Source organism: Ctenopharyngodon idella, chromosome 24 (genome assembly GCF_019924925.1).
Source record: "Ctenopharyngodon idella isolate HZGC_01 chromosome 24, HZGC01, whole genome shotgun sequence".
Classification (NCBI taxonomy): domain Eukaryota; kingdom Metazoa; phylum Chordata; class Actinopteri; order Cypriniformes; family Xenocyprididae; genus Ctenopharyngodon; species Ctenopharyngodon idella.
Genome location: NC_067243.1, coordinates 10136095 through 10153018, shown reverse-complemented (window position 1 = coordinate 10153018; position 16924 = coordinate 10136095). Strand labels below are relative to the sequence as shown.

General features: G+C 35.7%; 1 protein-coding gene across 6 annotated transcripts in view; it reads left to right on the top strand.

Annotated features, from left to right (window-relative positions):
- lrrc4ca (leucine rich repeat containing 4C, genome duplicate a) overlaps positions 1-16924 on the top strand; it is a 218259-nt gene that overhangs the window by 181995 nt on the left and 19340 nt on the right. For all 6 annotated transcript variants that reach the window (XM_051884560.1, XM_051884558.1, XM_051884557.1 and 3 more), the window contains one exon: positions 11204-11273. The gene's annotated coding sequence lies outside the window, so the exon portion shown is untranslated. The remainder of the gene's footprint in view (positions 1-11203; positions 11274-16924) is intronic.

Sequence of the window (16924 nt, the reverse complement as noted above, 5' to 3'; positions counted from 1 at the left end):
TGCGCATACACAGAATGCTCTCTTATTCGGAGGTGTCAACTTTCTGACTTTGTGCAATACCTTGATTGAGCCTGTGGAGGGACTCACTCCAGTGTTTGCTCTTCTGCATCAGTTGTGCGGTTACAGAAGCTTACATGCTCTAGGAGCTGTTAATCTCTCCGACTATGGCACTGATCAGCTTCCAAAGCAGCGGGAAGTCTAGATCCTGAGACTTTTTGCTAGTAGATCAAGGACAGGTCTTATAGTGGTAGAATACACATAAAGATAGTTACTGTTTAACTCACTTTTTTTGGGTCAAGCACAAAGACTACACTGCTGAAAAAGCGCTAATGAAATATCTGTATATAGCACTGGTTGTTCTTTTGAATAGGGATGCACAATATGGGGGGGGAAATAAAATTGTGATAATTTGTTTTTCTTCGATATATTGTGAATTACAGGAATTTTCAACAAATGACTTGAATACTTGAATAGCTACTATATATTTGGAAAGAATGAGTCATTCTAGAGTGAGTGGGGTGATTTTGTTGGGGAGTTCATCTGCTTAGAAAATAAAAATAATAATTTAAAAAAAGCTGAAAAACATGTTCATTTTAGAGCTGAACCATTTAGGAAAAGCTTCACTGTAATAAAAATATTTTTTGAAGTTGGAAATAAAACAAATATTATTGGAGTATGTTTTACAAGAAGACACTACTTGAGTCTTTTTACTTAAATTTCATGTTTAATTCAATGTGTTGCTTGCTGTTTCTTTGTAATTATTTGTGGAATTTATAGATATTTCTGATAAATTATTTGGGTCACACTTTAGTTTAGGGTCCAATTCTCACTTTTAAAGGGGACCTATAATGCCCCTTTTACAAGATATATAAGTCTCTGGTGTCACCAGAATGTGTCTGTGAAGTTTCAGCTCAAAATACGCCACAGATCATTTATTATAGCTTGTCAAATTTGCCCCTATTTGGGTGTGAGCAAAAACATGCTGTTTTTGTGTGTGTCCCTTTAAATGCAAATGAGCTGCTGCTCCCAGCCCACTTTCCAGAAAAGGGTGGAGCTTTAACAGCTCATGCTTCGGTTGCTCAACAACAACAAAGTTGGAGAATCTCACGCAGCCAAAATGAGGATTGTCAGTAACGGTGTTCAGCCTTACATTGTTCAAACCGGAGTCGGACACTGATGGAGAGACTCAGGAAGAAGTTACAACTTTTAGAATGTAACTGGACGTTTCTGAATGGTTAGTGGATAAATTTATGTAGTTGCTGTGGAGTTGATTCAACTCATCGACTAGCATGTGCCGTCATGTTAAACTTTTGTGCAAATCCAGCGTTGAATTGACCCTCGTTTGTGAAGCAGTTAAATGACGGCATGGTAACAACACACTACTACAACAACTCTTCCTCTTCTCTAAAGCAGCCCAACATGGCCTCACCGCCTTTGTTGCATGTTCTTGGGGGTGGGGTTTATGTAAATTTCAGGGTTAGTGATGTCACTTACCCGGGAAGAAGCTTGTTGTAGTCCCTACCAGCCCTTTATTGTAGTCCTTAAACAAAGAATTCTTTAAAAGAAAATATCTCCCTTTGCATTGAACTTTGAGCGTCGTAACTATGCAGATGTTGTTTATGCTCAAACAGCAACATTACACACTAACTAAAGTTAAAAAAGTGAAATCATAATCAACTACCCCTTTAACTAACTATGAACAACTACGACTTTTGCCTCAATAAGTTCCTAATTACTGCTTATTAATAGTTAGTAAGGCAGTTGTTAAGTTTAGGTATTGCGTAGGATTAAGGGATATGGTCATGCAGAATACATTAATATGTGCTTTATAAGTACTAATAAACAGCCAATATCCTAGTAATATACATGTTAATAAGCAACTAGTTAATAGTGAGAATTGGACCCTAAACTAAAGTGTCACCATTATTTGTTATTAAAGCATCTATGTTCACAAACCACTGTTAATTTTAACAGAAAAGCAAGCATACTGCATGCGGGATTTGTCATGACAGAAAGTGTGCAATATCCATTTATAATCACTAATAAGCTGTCACTCAGCTTAGTTCATCGCGATCTCACTAAGTTCCATTATAATCAATGAAACTGACTGCACAATTAATCTCTTATTTACATAATTGTTTGTTGAGAGAATTTTTGTTCAGTGCTAACTTAAACACCTCTGATTGGCCATTGCGTTGAAGAAACCAACAGAGATGTCTGTGATTGGGTACACTGCTCAACGCTGCAAAAACACATTGCAAATAGAAACCTTTGACGTTCTCCAGAGCACAAACACAGATACACAATCGCTCTGTTTAGCCAATATGCTATTATTTCAGAGAAAACGGATCCTAGACCAGCAGTTATGGGCAGCTTTTTCCTCTAAAAGCAATCAGAAGGAGCAGTAGGCAGTGGTTCAAGGGAAAATTTCCATGCTAGTCTCAAGTCCGTGGCCAGGGCCTTGCCCAACCTTACACACGCTCCGCCTATGCATAAAACAAATAGTTTCTAGTGTTGATTTTATATATATATATATAGTATTTATTGGCCACATTCCCACTGTTTTAGCACTAAGCCATATCATGATATCAATTTTATTGTGATATATCATGCAGCTGTAATTTTGAAGTAGGTAATTAACAAAATTTACATTGAAAAACACTGGTTGTGACTGCGAGTTAATATGTTAGTGGAAGTGCACATGCAGCAGTTAGCCTGTTGCTAGCATGCCGTGCGCATCTTTCCTCTCTGCTCTACTGCCCTGATCAATAGCCTCATTTTCTTCAGGTCTTGCTTTGCACTACTGAAGGTTAAGAGGTCTGGAATGTTATTGATCAGGGTATTCACACACCATCTGTCAAGGCCATTAACATGATGATATGTCATTGGAAAAAGCCACTTTTTTCATGCTGATTTGGAAACAGTTTTGTGATCTCTTATGTGGAGGTGCTAAAGGAAGTTGTTTTTATCATAACTGATTGTATATCAGTATAAAAACCTAGATTTTGTTTTAGTTTCCACAGATGCCGTTAACCTTCATTTGGCATCTAGTAGTGGTGGCTTCTAACTGGTGCTATTTCGAGACGATAATTTATGCATACACTAATGAGTACAGATGCTTTGCTGAAAAACAGACACATGCACACTTGAATATATATGAATATAAATTAAAAAATCATACTGACCCTATATATATATATATATATATACTTTAATGGCAATACACTATTCAAAAGTCTCTTATGCTCACCAAGGCTGCGTTTATTTGATCAAAAATACAGTAAAACATTAATACTGTGAAATGTTCAATTTAAATTTCTATTTTAGTATATTTTAAAATGTCATTTATTCCTTTGACACAAAGCAGAATTTTCAGCAGCCATTAGAAGAAATGTTTCTTATTATGATCAGTGTTGAAAACTACGGAGCCCCACACATGACATGCGGACAATATATATATATATATATATATATATATATATATGACATGCGGACAATATATATATATCATGGCAACCAGTGTTGGGTAAGTAAAAAGTACTTAATATTGCTACTAATTACACCTTCAACAGTGTAATTAGATTACGGTACTAATGACTCTCTAAAAAGTATTGCATTACTTATTACTAATTACTCTCTAAATCCCATATCAACCTCGACCAGTTGAACAATAAACATTAAACTTCTCTTATAATTCTTTCAAATAAATAATATAAAAATGCATGAATTATTCTTGAACTGACCAAAGTATTTAAAGGGAGAAGGTTACATTAAAAATATACATTTTAACATTAGATGATAAATTTTGATGTTAAATCCACTATTGTTTTATACAGAATTGTATTGTGCACACGATTTAGGAAAAGGAGGAATAAATTATATTGTGTGCACAATTTAGGAAAACGAGGGAACAAATTATTATATTGTATGCACTATTTAGTAATACGAGGGAACGGATTATTATATTGTGCGCACATTTTAGTAAAAACGAGGGAACTAATTATTATATTGTGTGCACTATTTAGTAAAACGAGGGAATGGTGTCATCAAAAGTACTGACCGTGATACCAAGTCGGTACTGAAATTTAAAAAATGTGACTCTTTGAGCGCTGTTGAGCGGATTCGTAAACACCTCTGATTGGCCATTGTGTTCACGCACTCAACAGATATGTCTGTGATTGACTACAATGATCAACGCACGGGCGTGTTTGAAAGCACACGGAAGTGTTTGAATTTGAAAGCGATTTGAAACCAGTACGCTGATAGACGCCTGCTTTCAAACGCTCCCATGTGTATCTGTGTAAGAGCTCGGTGAAGAATGTTAAAATTGTCTATTTACAACATGCTTTTGAAGTGTTGATCATTGTAGCCAATCACAGACATATCTGATGAGTGCATGAACACAGTGGCCAATCAGAGGTGTTTACGAATCCGCCCAACAGTGCTCACATTTTTTAAATTTCAGTACCCACTTGGTATCGCCGTCGGTACTTTTAACAACACTATGAGGGAATGAATTATGATATTGTGTCCACGATTTGGGAAAATGAGGGAATTAATTATTATATTCTGCGCACAATTTAGTAAAACGAGAGAACAAATTAGTAAATCGTGCTATTAGTAAGTCATGGGAATGATTTGGTAATTTGTGGCCATGATATACATATTTTTTCCCCACATGTCATGTGCAGGGCTCCTTAGAAAACAGTTCTTCTGCTGAATATTTTTGTGGAAACTGTAATACTTTTTTTTTTTTTTTTTTTTTTTCTTTCAGGAAATTTTGATTAATAGAAAGTTCAAAAGAACACTCTTTGTTAATAGAATTTAGAATTAGAAATTTTACAACAGCCCACGCTGGTCTTTTGACACACACATACACACACACACTTGCAAATCTACATCCTGGCATGTAATTATCCATTTAGAGCACTTCTGGTTACCATTTAGGACAGCATGCGTGATATTTTATTAATTACAGTTACTGCACCCTTAATAAAATAAATTTGAATCTAGATTAATTAGAATCTCAAATCCTCACAGTGTGAATGTGATTGGACCAAATTGAAAACGTCTGGGGTGCTTTCTTCTAATTCCTTTTTAATATTCTTTAATGATCAGCATGTTCTATCACTACATTAACAGGCGAATGTGCGCCAAAAACTAATGATATCCATTTAGCTCAGGATAACAGAAAGACAGGGTGGAAAACCACTCCAAAATTTAATTTCTTCCTGAAGAGTCATGGTCTTGTCCAGGGGTTCTCGACTCTGGCCCTCGAGGTCCACTTTCCCTAATCAAACAAACCTGAACAAGCTAATCAAGGTCTTCAGCATTACTAGTAAGCTAGAGGCAGGTGAGTTTCATCAGGGTTGAAGCAAATCTCTGCAGGAAAGTGGATCTCGAGGGCCAGAGTTGAGAACCCCAGTCTAGTGTATATTTCTAAGATAACATTTAAAATTTTTTAGGGAATTTGACAATAATTTAAAATGTACTTTTTTTTTTTTTGGTGACATCACCAATCCCTCTTACTTTTCAGCCCCGCCCCTTCAACCATCTGTCTCCATTCTGGAATGTAACGCCCACTTTTTATTACACAAACAATTGTGATGGATGAAATAGTCCCGCCCTACTCATCAAATATCCAGTTTCACTCAGAAATACATCAGATTAAGAAAGTGAAGTTGTTTTCAAGCTTTATTATGCAAAAATAGACATCTTTAGTTTGAAGTCAAGGTACCCTATGAGCTGAAATATGATTTATGGTTGGCCTTCCTTTCTTCTTCTCTCTCAATCTCACACTCTCTCTCCTCTACCTTTACATGATGCCTCATTATGTCTCCCGTAGGGTCATCGTTATTTTTCCTCGTTGTGGGACCCTCTGCTCAGACACAGATAGATTTACCATTCAAAGAAGACAAATGGACCAGACAACCTTCCTGGTTTCAGCTATCCTGTGTAGGTGCAGAAAGAGCTTCTCTCTGCATTCATTTCCAGTGTGTCCGCAGGCCATTGATTTTAAAGGCCATCTGCATTTATGTTTTTTTTTTTTTCATCGAGAGTGATGCATCCTGACCCTACAGGTTCAAATCAAAGCAAAGATACACCCCAGGGACTAAAAGATGGACCTAGCTTGCACTGAACAACAAAGCGCGAAAGAAAGAGAAGGAAAACAAGAAAACAGAGGTGATCAAACAAGTTGACCATAGTGCTACGCTGGAAGCAATGGAAATACGCTGCTGCATTTGCACTCTCACAAAACACTGTTGGTGTTTTGATCTACTCACAGCAGCAGTTTAAAGATAAAAGGGCTCCAAAGTGGAGTGCGTCAAAACCAGCCTCAGGAGCATGATGGGAAACATATTTATAGATTGTTGGGTCAGGGTTGATGCTGCCAGTATAGCAGGCAAAGGATGTGTGGGCAGGGAAGGTGGATTGTGGGATACAGACTAACACTCTGTGCTTCACAACTTCACTGCATATTTGTTTTGATTCGTTTAATATGGATCATATGTTTATCTGTTATTCAGAGTTGGTGTTAAAGGGACTGATCTTCTGAGATTAAAGATTTCATTGTGCTATGAAAAAAAGGCTTCTGTAGCTTTAAAAACATAAAGCTCCTATCTATTTATCCATCCATTTATCCATCCATCCATCCATCCAACCAACCAACTGGCCTAAATGTCCAAAATTCCATCCATCCGTCCATCCATCCATCCATCCATCCATCCATCCAAACAAACGATCTAAATGTTCAAAATTCTAAATGTTCAAAATTCCATCCATCCACCCATCCATCCATCCATCCGTCCAACCAACCAACCAACCAAACTACCTAAATGTTCAAAATTCCATCCACCCATCCATCCATCCATCCATCCATCCAACCAACCAACCAACCAACTGGCCTAAATGTTCAAAATTCCAAATGTCCAAAATTCCAAATGTCCAAAATTCCATCCATCCACCCATCCGTCCGTCCATCCATCCATCCATCCATCCATCCATCCATCCATCCAACCAACCAACCAACCAAACGACCTAAATGCTCGAAATTCCATCCATCCATCCAACCAACCAACCATCTGGCCTAAATGTTCAAAATTCTAAATGTCCAAAATTCCATCCATACATCCACCCATCCATCCATCCATCCAACCAACCAACCAACCAACCAACCAACCAACCATCCAACCAACCAACCAACCAACCAACCAAACTACCTAAATGTTCGAAATTCCATCCATCCACCCATCCATCCATCCATCCATCCATCCATCCAACCAACCATCTGGCCTAAATGTTCGAAATTCTAAATGTTCAAAATTCCTCCTATCCATCCATCCTAAATGTTCAAAATTCTGAATGTTCAAAATGTTTACTTAGCCCATCTTTTTCTTGGCCTTTAAATGGTCAAAAGGTTGTTTAGGTGTTCCTTTTTTTCCCCCGCAACATCCTTGTCTAATGTATGCATATTTGAATATGTATGCCAGCTATACTAATTATAGCTAGCATATATTTTCCTCCTGCCTGGAAGACATGTGGCTACCTCACACGAGGTGGAAAAAAACTAAAAAGATGATCTAGAGCACTGTCAAGGGAGAGAGAGATTGGTGAATGGACTGTGGCGCTCATGATGGCGATAAGTCTAAGCATTAACAGGAGCTTTAAATATGGAGTCGCTTTTTTAGAATCAAAGGCTGTTTCTCTGTGCATGCTGCAAGAACATATGAAGTGAAGTCTGGAGACGATCAAACAAACTCAACAGACAGGCTCACTATATATATATATATATATATATAACAGACTCGAGCTGCTTTGTTTATATGCATGCTTATGGTATCCGTTGGCTTGGAGGATCTGGAGAGTTACTGGAAAATGGCATGAAATCGAAATTTAAAATCTGGTCCATTTTCGAGCTGTTACCTATTTGGACAGTTAGAGATTGTTTGATTGACATGTTTAAAGTTTAAATCTGAATCTCATATCTCATTGTAGCTACTGGTAACTTGTAAAAAAAAAACTTTATTTCCATGTGGACTGGTAAATACCAGTTCACTCTGACTCCTGGAAGTGGCATTATGCCATCCAATCAGATTAGAGCTTGACGGTTTGAGAAAGTGGCTGCTGTTTTTATGTTTTATATGCATTAGACGGTCAATGGATGGATTGTAGGTTATCTCTGGACACCTGAGGCTGATATTTACACCAATTTAACAATCTTTTGTGTTTATTAAAATAAGGAACTGCTCTCTGAAGACTGCAGATAGATGCAGTGCTCATGGGAGATTCAGTCAGTGTAACTCAAGGCCTTGAAGTGCTTATGTATGCATTTGTGTATCATGCGTCTCTTTTCTCCATATTATTAGTCTCAGTCTCTCTCTGTATTACATAAGACTTCCTGAAAAGCATGTAGTGTAGCTCATGTCACGCCCCCTCATTTTCTGGGACAGGAGGAAAGGTACATTAGTGCAGATGAGTACATATTGTACAGCACTTTAGACAAAAAAGCCCACATGTATTTGCAAAAGAGTAGGCAGAAGAGCATTATGCATTATATTTATTTTCCTTTACGTTTGTTTGCATATTAATAGTCATAGTAGTTGTTTGTGCATGTGTGTGTGTGTGTGTGTGTATGTTTGAGGCCAGACGCTCAAGTAATTCATATTGATCAAAGAATCTTAAATATAATAATCATGCTTGAATGCTTGAATATGCACCGCTGCTGGGTTTAACTACAATAATTCATTTGGAGTGGTTACATTTGATGAAATTGATAGTTTCTGGCCATTTTAAAGTGATGCAAACTGTCAGCTTGAACACAAGCCATAGTTCACCTAAGAAGTGAAAATTCTGTCATTATTTGAAAGCTCCAAAAGGAAAATGGGGGCTATTGTGCATATTCCAAATATGACGGAAACAAATTGTACTGTTATGGTGCTTTTATCATACTTTTATGGTGCTTTTTGTGGACTGTAAAATGCATTGTTTTGTGCATGTATCATATTTATGCCCAACATATGGGAAAAAGTGAGTAAAATATGTTGTAAAACATGCTCAAATAAACAGTTGAGATTTCCTTTAATGGTAAATGTATGCCTGCAATTCTGCACCAATATATATATACATACATATATACATATATAATACATAAGGGGTGTAACGGTACACAAACATGACGGTATCGGTATTGAAGTCACGGTTCGGTACGGGTTCGGTACAGTACAACTTCTAAATCTAATAATATAAAATTATTTTTCAATTAATTTCTACTCCAATTCATTTTGAAATATGATCATAACCTGTTTTCATGACAAATTTATTTAAACATATATTACATAATTATTAAATGCTCCCCTCTACAGTTCATTTCTCTAGTGAACTAACATGCTGTGGACACTAAATGACTTGCCTGAGGTAAATGTAATGCTAAGTGAGATATTATTGTCAAGCTTATTTTATTGATGTCTTTCTGCGGTTGAAACACTGGTTGAGAGATTACATGTAAACATATCTATGCATAGATCGTCTGTTCTTCAAACAGCGTTGCATTACCACTCACGCCCCCTTCTGGATTGGAGTGTGGATTGTCTAACTGTATGCACCAAATCATGACGTCCATACCATGACGGTTCGGGACGAATACATGTACCGTTAATATATAATATGTAATATATATAATAGAGTGGTACAGGTATGATATCAAATCCTGGAAGACTAATTTACCAGTGGTTCCATCAAGATTTGTCTATGGGTTTGTAAAATGGGTCTTTTTCAATTTATGAGTAAAATAAGGCCTGTGGTAAACATAAATTAAACATGCAGATTTTAAAGCTGTTATGTTTATTTTAAAAAAGCATATGCGTTTCATAAGTAACTACATAAGAATGTTTGGGGTTTGTGCAATTTACGCTGTAGAGCTAAATGTTCAAGTATTGCCAACTTATCAACTTAGCAACCTTATTTTACTCAAAAACCTCATTATAAAAAAACAGCAGCAAATTAGTCCTCCGGGTTTTGACGTCCCACTCTATTTGGTAAATAAAAACAGAATGATCATTTTTGGGTGAACTGTCCCCTTTAATTTGTGGTTGCAAAACCCCTTTTCATTGGGTATCCCATGTGTTTGAAGTTTTGTAAATGAAAGTTAACAATCAGGTCAGCAAAATATCTCTTTGCAAACTACAGAAAAAAAAAACACTATCCACTTACAAAAAGCACTTAGACATGAGAAACTTGGATCAAACAGAAATGCTTCTGCTTGTTTAGCAACTGTGGCATCTGAGTCATCTCCTCTGTTCAGGAAACTGTGAAAACATTCTAGCCGGTCATTGTGAACGAGACCAAGTGAGGATATCTGATGTTAATATTTGTACGAAGCACATCTATTTTTCTGAACCGTGTGAAGTTAGTCGGTAGAAAACAGGTACACTCATAAAAAATAAACCTTCCAAAAGGAAGTTTTTGCAGTGATGCCATAGAAAAAAACATTTTTGGTTCCTCAAAAAAAAAAAAAACATCTTAAAATACCTTTTTTTCTTACATACACTGTAAAAAAAAAAATGTCTTTGTCAAATCAACTTAGATAATTAATGTGGTTCAGTTAACATAATATTTTGAGTTTCTGTTAATTAAACCATTAACACAAATTTTTAATTTCAATGAACTCAAAATTTTAAGGCAACCAGGTAACTTACTTTTTTAAGTTAAACCAACGATTCTTTATTACAGTTTAGTTCTGGCATGAAACTCTAGATGGCACAGGCTGATAGGCCTAACTCGTTTGGTAGCGATCACATCATTATCTACATAGCACATCTGATTGGTTGTTGTTGCATCAGCGGCAAATGAGCTGCGGCTCAACATTCAAACAAATACCGGTAGTGTTTGCTGTTAGTAGTCTGCAGTTCGCTTTCAGAAACCCTCCACCTTGCCCAGCTTCACCTGTATAGATCTGCTACGGGGGTCAATTCATGTATATTACATGTGTGTTGGAAAGGGATGCTAAAGGTTTTTCATGGAACCATCAATGCCAATCAAGTACCTTTATTTTTAAGAGTATATGTGGCCTCCTGTTTAATACGTTTTTAAACTAAGGCTTCATCTTCCCGCGGTTCCCTTTGTGAACATTTGGAGCCTGAGAAACAGACAGCATCCAAATGGTTTGTAATTGTAACACGGCTGTTGTTCTCTTTTGTGTGTGCAGGGCAAAGCCAGCTAGCGAAACCGAGCGTGAAGATGTCCAGAAACTTCTGGCACTGTGGAAGACTTGGCAGGTGAGTGTACAGGAACAGGTTGTGAGGAACACACTTTGGCTGATTTGAGATCAGACACTGAGCCTTGTCTGAAGATGGGATCTTATGTGACACGCACAAGCTGATGTAAAAACAGCTAGCGCTGTCTCATTGGAGAGGAAGATGGATGAGATCAAACAGGACCATTTTACAATTAGTTCATGTGTCTGTTGTTTGCTTTTGAATATTCACAGACCAACTTTTTAATTAATCCTCAAGCTAATCATTATATGTTATACTGTAGTTCAACAGGCCTCTCAAACATTTGCTACAGAACATTTTGATTTAAGAACTTTTTTGTACTCAACTCAATCTGATTTTCATTTTTTCCAATCGTGTGCTGAAATCACCAAATTAGACCACTGTAGTTTGCGAAGCTACGCCGTTTTTACGCCGTAATCAGCAGTGAAATTGCTCGTATCATGTGGAATTGTTTTTGTGAAATATTTATGCAGATTTTCCGATGCAATAGATTGAAGGGCTTGCAGAACAGACAAATCAACAACACGTGAAAAAAAAAAGTTTGTTGAGAGAGTAAAATATTTTTTAAAACTAAACAGATTTCTTTTAATGGTAAAGTATACGCATGCAATTCTGCATTAATATCAGTTATTTTCATTGAAATAAAATATGTTTTCTTAAAAACATTTTTGATGACAATATACAGTTTGGAGGTCAGTAAGTTTTTTTTTTTTTTTTTTTAATTAATACTTTTATTCAGCAAGGACGCATTAAACTGAGGAAAAGTGAAAGTAAAGACATTTATAATGTTACTAAACATTTCTATTTCAAATAAATTCTGTTCTTTTGAACTTTCTATTCAACAAAGAATACTGGATTAAGAAATATCACGGTTTCCACAAAAATATTAAGCCACACAACATTGATAATAATAGAAATGTTTCTTGAGCATCAAATCAGCATATTAGAATGATTTCTGTAGGATCATGTGACACTGAAGACTGGAGTGATGATGCTAAAAATTCAGCTTTGCATCACAGAAATAAATTACATTTTAAAATATATTAAAATAGTAATCAGATATTCTAAATTGTAATAATATTTCACAATTTTACTATTTGTTCAGTATTTTTGCTCAAATAAATGCAGCCTTAGTGAGCATAAAAGTCTTAAAATCATAAAAAAAATCTTACTGTACAGTAGTGTGTGTGTGTGTGTGTGTGTGTGTGTGTGTGTGTGTGTACTTTTGCACCCCTGAAGAAGTCCAGTTTCTCAGTAACATTGTTTTAACATTTTTAACACATTTAACTTAAAATTTTAACATCAAAAATAATGTTTTCATTAAAGGTGAAAAACGGGAACAATTATTTCAAAGTAAATAACAGAAATCAATGCACAATGAAGAAAAAAAAATCAAATAACCTTTCTGGACGTAGGCGGACATACTGTATGTATGTGTAATCAAACCTGAATTACTAATGCAGACTTGTTTTTCTATATCATTCCTTCAATGCACTTTATATTATTCACTCTCATGTTCACTCTTCTGTAATATTTATTTTTTCTTTGGATGGGGGAGTTGTGGGTGAGTTATGGGTCTGTCCTAAATGTACCCCGGCTGTGCCGTTCCCCTGAGAGGGGAGCCTGGGTCAGCTGATTAAAAAGATAATGAGTTGAAGTGATAGATTTATGTTTTTTTCTGCAATATGTGGCCTTTTGCCGTCTCCCGTAGGAGGCGGTAACTGTATAAATAACAGATGGTGACATTGGAAAGCAACTGCTCCCTCGCCTTAGTTGTCTCAGCCTTTTCTGTCGCTTTGTTAAATTAAACACCACAGCGATTAGGCCCACAACATCCGAAGCATCAGACATGACGCTGCCTCCTTCAGAAAGGCTGTCCTGACTCATGCATATTGACATTTGATGAGGACAAATTTTAATGTTTGAGTCTGCTCGTTTGTACATGTGACAGAAGCTTTGGTTGGACATGTATTAGGTTCGTTTTGATGGATTGTGTAAATGATACAAGTTGGTCCGAGGTACAAAGTGTACAAAAATATGACAGGATATGGAAATTGACCCTATTTACTTTCTTAAAGGGATATACACTGAAATAATTGGTGTAGGATTTCCTTGGAAACAATTTTCAATTAGAAATTGCTAGAAGATTTGACTGAAAATTTGAATTAAAAGTAGAAAGACAAATAGTATTTTCTTGTAAAACATTCTCCAATAATCTTTTGTTTTATTTATAAATTTGATAAATACATAGTTCTACCATGAGACTCTAGATGGCGCAGGCTGATGGGTCTTAACGCAAGCTGATAATTACAGCATTAACTACTTGGCACAAGCTGATTGGTCCATGTCACATCTGCAGCCAATGAGCTTGTTGCTCATACATTTAAATGGCTTTGAAACAATTTTCAATCAGAAATTTCTAGTAAATTTCATAAATAATTACAAAAAAATGGCATATAACATGAATTACACGTGAAATTTTTATGTATTTTCTTGTAAAACCTAGTCCAATAATCAGTTTTAGATAAAAAATCATTTTTATTCATAAAAAGTCTTTTTTGGTAATTGTTTTACCCATTTTTGAAGGTTATAGAAAGGGTTAATATTGTTAACTATTAAAAGCACAACAGTAAAACTATTAAAAACATTTCAGTTAATTGAAATGAAGCTGAAATAAAATATAAATAGCAGTTAAAATTAAAAATTAGAAATGTTACCTTGGCAATAAACTGAAATAAGTTTAAAATTATTAACTGGAAATAAATAAAAACTAAAACTTAAATAAAAATAAATTAAGCCTAAATAGCAATATTTTATATATATATAAACTAATAAATTGACAAAAGCACATAAATAATTAATTCTTAAACTAAAATTAACATGAAAACTAAAAATATAAAAAATACAAGCTAATTCAAAATATTAATAAAACTATAATAAAAACTAAAATAACACTGGTATTTTTTGTCCCCATCCGCAAAACATTTTCTTTAGTCATATGGATTTTGAAAGGCACGAAAAGTACATGATAACATAATTTTCATTTTTGGGTCACAATCCCTTTAATAAATGATTAAAAAAAAAAAAAAATGTTGTCATCGGGACATTATGTAGGGCAAAGTACAAAGCTGTCAGTAAATAAGACCTACCTGCCTATAGGGACTTGAAGTACAGATGCCTGTTGAGGACACACTGATGTGCTGTTTTCAGTTATGATGATGTGTAGAAATGGTGTCATTATTCTGATCCAGGAGTTTGTTCTGCAAACCTGAGCCGTTCAGAGACATCTGTTGAGAGGAGACTGATTTCAGATCAGAGAAGAAGCAACCCTGGATGCTGATTTTAACTCGGGGAGCACAGTATGTTCCTGCACCTGCAGCTAAATTATCTGTTATTAATTCAACAAATGTAGTGTAACATGAGAATGACTTGTCTCTGCACTCCTGCAGGGATTTCGCCTGCGATCTGCATCTCCTGCTACCCGAGGTTTTTAGTGCTAGATTTACAGAGCTCTTTCTTTTGATGCAGTAGAAAAGAGATACTTTAAGATGTAGCTTCATCCAACCTTTCCTCCATTTTTAGTATACTTTTCACTTCTTATTGTTGTCGTGTGTTTTCCTTTATGAAAAAAAGGAGAGAAGTCTCACTCTATGTTGTAGCTGGCAAATTTTTTATATGTTTATGTAAACAGCAATGTGTTGATCTAACGACATTCTTAAGGCATTTTTACCATTATTTTGTTAATCAGGACATATTTGTCCTGAAACTTTTATATTATATTATATTATATCATATTATATTATATTATGAAAAACTTCGAGTGGACCTTGAATGGAAAAAAATGTATATATTATATTGTCATTTACACAACAAAGGCATTTGGGGGCCCTGAAAACGCAAACTTTTGAAAACGGTTTCAAAGTGCACTTTTTTGAAAACTATACCGTTATGGTCTCTGTGTAAACTACAAAAATGTGGATTTGTGAAAAAGATAATGTCATGCGCATACATATTACATGTTCAGTGTATAGGCGCGTAGTGTTTCTTTACAAAGTGACATCGCCAACTACTGGCCTGGCAGCATAATACAGCATTTTTCGTCGTTTTTTGTGGATCCGTGTGATCAGGGATCATTTTGAAAATGTCGTCTGTACACGAAAAACGCAAAGGAAAAATTTTTACGTTTTCAGTACATTGTTGTCATGTAAACATACCCTTAGTTATAGGAACATCTTTTGGGGGGACTAAATTAGCTACTACTTCAGAATAGAGTGTAACCCAGCACAATAGGAACTACCAGTGACGTAAGTGTATGTTGATTGCCATACGAAACATGTACACCTTTCGTTTTTAAAAAGCTGTGTAAACACACAGTTTACGTATACTTTCTCCATGAACATGGAAAACAGCGATAGATGGACTGACGCCGATGTCCAGGCACTTCTCAACCTTTACGCTACAGAGTTGTTGTTATTTATTGCCTTTTTTTTTCATATCACATATTTTAGTAATCCTCATAAATTAAGCTTACGAACTCAAGATTCAGCCTGTGAAATCGGATGTTGCTTTACCGTGGAAACCTTACTTTAAGTTCTTTTAGCAAGCTCCTCCCCTAGTGGGTGGTGTCAGGTTTCATATTACAATATTTATTTTAGCTACTATAGTCAAAACCTTTTGAAATCTTGAAAAAACACATATCTTCGGGAGGGTCTGAGTCTCACGGTTCCATATTTGCCAACTATTTCGTGATAGATGTGATATTTGGACAGAAATTTATCAATTTGTAACAGGAGAATGCATAAAAAAAAAATCAATAGAATGTCGGTGACACCTGGTGGCTATTTTTGGTACAGCACCTAAACTAAATCTCATAGGAACTTAAATTTTTGTGATATCAACTTCAAATTTGGAACATAACTTGGTTAGACAATTTTAGAGTAAAATATATTTGATAAAATATAAATTTTATATAAAATAAAAAATGTTTAGTACAGTACATTTGATTTACAGTAAATTTTAACTTCCATAACTTTTTCATACTTCAATTAAAAAGACCAAACTTAGGTCTGTACCCCAAAGCATTCTTGAAATATAGTCATTTAAGTTTGGATTCTCAAAAATGGGGGTGACAGTTAAGGGGTTAAATGACGTCGCTGTCGGACTGCTTACGTCACTTCAGAGTTCCTACCGCCGGTGTGAATGCAACCAGGAAAATTGCCCTAAAAGGACATTTAGTTCTTGGGACCGTCCTGGTGGCTAGTTCCTATAATTGAGTTCCTATAACTACTCTTTACAAAAGCCTCTGATATTGACTAGTGAGAGAACTGATATTTGTAACATTTTTGTGGTGTTGTAAATACTATGATGGGCTGCACAGGTGTGAACACATGGCTTGTTTTGAGACATGCATGTCCTGGGCTGTATATATGTGTATATATGTAATCATTTGTTTTTAATTGGAAGACAGAATGTCAGTATAGATGCTGAGGTGTCCACATAATACAGATGGATTTGTTCAGACATTAGTGCATTTGATACAGGTGGGACTCTAGGGACTGACTGGAGAGGCTCAGAATTGCCACTTGACTTTATGATCCTGAAAGAGATATCCGTCCTTCCACGCCCCCTCGACAACCTTAGAGCACGACAAG